This window comes from Phyllostomus discolor, chromosome X, assembly GCF_004126475.2.
Source record: "Phyllostomus discolor isolate MPI-MPIP mPhyDis1 chromosome X, mPhyDis1.pri.v3, whole genome shotgun sequence".
In the NCBI taxonomy this organism is placed as follows: domain Eukaryota; kingdom Metazoa; phylum Chordata; class Mammalia; order Chiroptera; family Phyllostomidae; genus Phyllostomus; species Phyllostomus discolor.
In genome coordinates, this window is record NC_050198.1 from 50,535,142 (window position 1) to 50,540,959 (window position 5,818).

General features: G+C 41.8%; 1 pseudogene; it reads right to left on the reverse strand.

Annotated features, from left to right (window-relative positions):
• Positions 1-330: 330 nt before the first annotated feature.
• On the reverse strand, positions 331-1,369 carry LOC114504814 (annotated as a pseudogene).
• Between the last annotated feature and the right edge of the window lie 4,449 nt (positions 1,370-5,818).

The window sequence follows — 5,818 nt, forward strand, 5'->3', positions numbered from 1 at the left end:
TTTGTCTAATTGCTGTGGCTAAGACTTCCAGTACCATGTTGAATGAGTGCACTAAAAGCAAACATCCTGTCTTGTTCCTCATCTTAAGGGAAATGCTTTTAGATTTTGCCCATTGAGTATGATGTTGGGTATGGGTTTGTTATATGTGCCCTTTATTATGCTGAGGTATGTTCCCTGTATTCCCACTATGTGAGAATGTTTTTTCAAGGTTTTATTTATTTATATTTTTTTGAGGGAGGGAGGATTTATTTACAGCAGGGAAAGAACAAGATCAACAGATATGTGAAAAGTGGTACCAGGGACAGCAGGGAGGGAGGGCATTTCTGCCATTCAGACCTCCCTGCCAGCCTTAGGGTACTTCTGCCACAGGTGTTTGTCCAGGGTGGCTCACAGGCCAAAGGGCACACAGCAGTGGGGGCACTCCAAGTGGGCACTTTTGGGACCCAGGCTGTGCATGTGGCAGCAGCAGTTGAGCTTGTTGCTCTGCACAAGATGTACGGGCAGAGCTTGCAGGCGTAGAGCCACTCCCCTGTGTGTGCGTGCCCCTGCACCGTCAGGTTGCTGCTGTTGGCAAAATGCTTCCCACAAGTGTCACAACTGTCCCCTGGCCCATGGCTCTTGACCACTGGGTTTGGTGTCTTCTTGGGTGATATCTCTGGGCTCTGGTTAGAGTTGGTTCTCTCTACCTTGATGGAGACTCCCCAGTCATCCTCACCAGGGCCAGCCTGAGCTCCACCACTCGGAGACCCAGGTTCCTGCACACCTGCCATGGTGGCTTCAGCCCCTTCTCCGCAGCTACACAGGAGGGTGCCTGCTGGGGCAGTGGCATGGGCAGCTGGCTCCAGAGGGGCAGCTGAGGCCTGTTCCTGACTGGTGTTGGCCAGGTAGGGGCTCTGAGGCTGCAGTTGCTGGTGGGTCTCCTTGTGGCTGTTGAGCTTGCTACTCTGGGCACTAGCATAGGGACACAGGTCTCAGGCATAGGGCTGCTCACCCATGTGTGAGTGCATGTGCACCATGAGGTTGCTGAAGGAGCTGAGGGTCTTCATGCACATGGGGCAGGTGGGAGCTCTGCTTGGGGAGGCTACTGAACCAAGAGGTCTTGGCCTCCACTTCCAGCCCCAGCACTGCTGATATGGCTGCGGCCACGTCTGCCAGACCCAGCACCAGGGTCTCTGGGGCCTCAGGTTCTGTCTGGTAAATGGACAGTCCATGGTCCCACTGGGCATGGTGCAGCAGTTTCCAGGCCCTGGTGAACTGTCGGCCACAGCAGAGGCAGATCAAGGCCTTCAGGTTCTCAAGTCCTGAGTCCAGGCCAGGGCTGGGGGCCTCTATGGAGCTGACAGCCCAGCTTCTTGTGGTCCATGAAATCAGTGATGAGCCGAGGATGTGGAGGGGCCTGCTGATAGGCACCAGGTCAGAGGAGTAGTGGGGTTCACCCTAAAACTGCCCCAGTGCTAGCACTTACTTTGCAGAAGAGGGTCGCAGTCCCAGGTCTTGTAGGGGCCATGGATTTGGCTTAGCGTTCATGTCAATGACCAGGTCCCACATGGCTGTCTCGCTGAAATGGCAGCAGGTGCAAGGTCTACTCAGCAAGGCCTGCAGCCAGTCAGTCCCTTACGGCAGGACATGGGTCACGGGTGGGGTGATGTGGCAAGCTGGAGGGCAGGTAGTTGTAGGATGCACCAGCTCTGTGCACTCAGGTGAGTGGCTGAGGCCTATTTATTTATTTTTTGAGAGAGGGGAAGGGAGGGAGAAAGAGAGGGAGAGAAACATCACTGTGTGGTTGTCTCTCCCATGTACCATACTGGGGACCTGGCCCTCAACCCAGTCATGTGCACTGGCTGGGAATTGAACCAGCGACCCTTTGGTATGCAGGCCAGCACTCAACTGACTGAACCACACCAGCCAGGGCCCACTATGTGAGGATTTTTATCATAAATGTATGCTGGATTTTATGAAGTGATTTTTCTGCATCTATAGATGTCATTATGTGATTTTTATCCTTTGTTTTATTTTTATGGTGTATCACATTTATTGATTTGCAAATGTTGTACCAATCTTGCATCCCAGAAATAAACCCCATTTGTTCGTGGTGTATGATCTTTTTAATGTATTGCTAAGTCCAGTTTGTTAATATTTTGTTGAGAATTTTAGCGTCTGTGTTCATCAGAAATATTAGCCTATAGTTTTCTTTCCTTGTACTGTGTTTATCTGGTTTTGGAATTAGAATCACGCTGGCCTGGTAAAATGAACTTGGGAGTCTTCCCTCCTCTTGAATTTTTTGGAAGACTTTGAGAAGAATTGATGTTCTTCGAATGCTTGGTAAAAGTCACCTGTGAAGCCATTCATCTTAGGATGTTTCTTTGTTGGGAGTTTTTTAATTACTGCTCAATTTCATTAACTGTAATCAGTAAATTCAGATTTTCTCATTCTTCCTGATTCAGTTTTGTAAGATTGTATGTTTCTAGGAATTTATCCATTTCATCCAGGTTGTCCAGTTTGTTGCCATATAGTTGTTCATAATATTTTCTTACAATCCTTTGTATTCATTTGTTATTTCTCTTCTTTCATTTCTGATTTTATTTATTTGGGTTCTCTCTCTTTTTTTTCTTGATGAGACTGGTTAAATGTTTGTCAATCTTGTTTATCTTTTCAAACAACCAGCTCTTGGTTTCATTGATGTTTTGTATTTTTTTAGACTGTTTTGTTTATTTCTGCTGTGATCTTTATTATTTCCTTTCTTCTACTTTGGGCTTTATTTGTTGTTTTTTTCTAGTAAATTTAAGCATATAGTTTGTTTATTTGACAATTTTCTTGTGTCTTGAGATGGGCCTGTATTGCTCTGATTTTCCTTCTTAGCACTGCTTTAGCTGTGTCCCATAAATTTTGGTGTGTTGTGTTCTAATTTTCATTTCTTTCAAGGTATCTTTTGAATTTTTCCTTGATGTCCTTGTTAACCCATTCATTACTTAGTAATATATGATTTAACCTCCATGTGTTTGTGTTTTTCTGTTTTTTCTTGTGATTGATTTTTAATTTGATACCATTATGATCAGAGAAGATACTTGATATGATTTCAATCTTCTTAAATCTATTGAGGTTTGTTTTGTGTCCTTACATATTAATTTATTCTAGAAAATGTTCCATGTGCCAGCCTTAAGTCTTATTTCTCCCCCATATGCCATATACAAGTTTCTTTCTAAATTATCAGCGTGATCCTGTCATTGCCCTGTCTTCATGTTCACCAGGTATCTAAATCTTTTCCAGCGTAAAATTTACCTCTTTACAGTATCATACAGGATTTAGTTATCTGGACCCCACTGCTCTACCGTGTTACTCCTATTCTTGATGGTCAACATCTTGCCCTTTCCCAATAACAGGAGAGCATCTCAGCCATACAGGCCTTCACATATCACATAGCATTTCCTTTACCTAAAATGCCTATCCCCTCACCTGGATGTCCTGGTAAACTTTTACCCACCCTTTAAGCTCTGCCAAAACTTTACCTGTTCTTTTAAGCCTTTTCTTACTGAGACCTCATTCACAGTAACTGGCTCCTTCTGTGTTTCCCATGGCATTCTAAGCACATTTCCCTTACAATGACTAACCTGTTGTATTTTAGTCATTTGTTGTCTCTCATCCCACTAGACTGGGATTCCCCACTTCAGTAAGCCTTGTTTGTACCTATCATAAAGGGGACTAAGATATAAAGGTGCTCAACATGCCCATTGAACAAACAATTAAGTGAGTAAAATCAATGGCCCTGGCTTGTGTGGCTCAGTGGATTGAGCACCGACCCATAAACCAAAGGGTTGCCAGTTCAATTCCCAGTCAGGGCACATGCCTTGGTTGTGGGCCAGATCCCCAGTGGAGGGCACATGAGAAGCAACCACACACTGATGTTTCTCTCCCTCTTTTTCTTCCTCCCTACCTCCTCTCTAAAAATACATAAATTAACTATTTTTTTTTAAAAAGGAAGAAGTCTAGTAGCAATCCTATCTTTAATTCTAGAAGATTACTTCTATTTCACCCTCCACCAATATGGGTGAAATGCCTGGCCAGCTCTGTCATTCTGCTGATTCACTTTGAACGTGCTTCAGCAAAACTCTTCACTTTTCTCCTGCCTCCCTCATCTTGTATTTAGGTACCTGGCCTGAGAGTAATGCTCTGCAGTGATCCCTATTAGATGTCACCTTATTAGTTCTAGCACATTTATCCAAGCTGTTAAAATGTTTCTGAAACTTGATTCTGTCACCCAATTTATTAGCTAATCCTCTCAGACTTGTGTCATCTGAAAATCTAAAAGTGTACCATCAATTCTCATCAAAAGCATTGATAAAACCATTAGACAGGCTTGATATTTGCTGAGTGGAATATTGGGCAGGTATTGAAATGTTACCTATGTAGACTCCATATATATGCAAAATGTGTACTTTTAAAAGCAAAAAATGTATACATTATGATTGCAGTTATGTGTAATTAAATATGGCAATGGATAACAATCTATAAAGACAATGAAGAAAGGTAAAACAGAGGGGAAAGGGGAAGGAATCACAGGGGAAAAGGGTGAATGATTTGCAGGAACAAGTATAAAGGACATATGGACAATAACAAGGGGGGATGGAAATGGGAGGGAGGTGTGGAGGGTGAGGGGGTGGGTTGGGATGGGGTAAAAGGCAGAAAACTGTTCTAGAACAACAATAAAAATAAAAATAAAAATGGAAGGTAAAACAACAATAAGGTTGTATTTAGGTGGAAGATTAGTAATACTCATAAAATAACTAAAATTCACTGAGTGCTATATTACAAAATGAGCTGTACATGACTTAACTCATTTAATCCTCACAACCCTGATATCAGGTAGGCATTATTATTATTAACCATTTTACAGATGGAGAAATTAGGGCACAAAAGAGTTAAGAGTCAGAATTTCAATCCAGGAATAAAAGTTCCAGTCCATGCTTTTATCCAGGAATGCAGGCGTAAGAATGTAAGGTGTAGCTAAAATGTATTGTATAAATTTGCAATAATCACAAATAAATGTATAATTAGCTAGCACAGAGCCATGACCTAGTAGGTCATTTTTGACCTCCTTGTCGACTATCACCATTGATTTGTGGCTATTTCTACTTCATCATTGTTGATTTCTCTACTCAAATTTCAGTCCATATTTTCTCATATTATTTACATGGATACAAACTCAGTCCCCATAAAAGGCCCTTTTTATTCTGAGCAGATATTAAAGGTCCTTATTGATTTTCTTCAGCTTTCTCATCTGATTTCAGTTCATAGCTTTCTCACTACTTTCATCACAGGGTGATGCCATTCATTTGTACTTTCCTTAGTTATTTGCTTCTCTTGTCATCTTTTATAGATTTATTCAACAAACATTTATTCAGCAACTGCTATGTGCCAGGCAATGAAGATATTAAGATGGTATCCTTATCCTCAAGAAGTTCATAGTCTAATGAAGAACACAAGTAAACAATTAGAATCGCTGCCAATTTTAATGCTAATCACATGCCAATAACTAAGGGTATGAGCTCCAGAGTCAGAAGAGCTAGTTGCAAATCGTACCTCTGCCTGCTCCCTGCCTGTGTGACCACTTTGCACCTCAGTTTTTAATCTGAGGTACATTAAAAATATTTTTTAAAAAAGTAGATTCTGAGAATCAAATATTATAATACATTGAAAATAGCACAGTGCCTGGCACATAGAAAGAGGACAATAAATGCTAATAATTGATATTTATCTTATCAATAACCATTTCAGAGATCAGGAAACTTGAAGTTTAAAGAAGCTATGTAACTTTTACAAA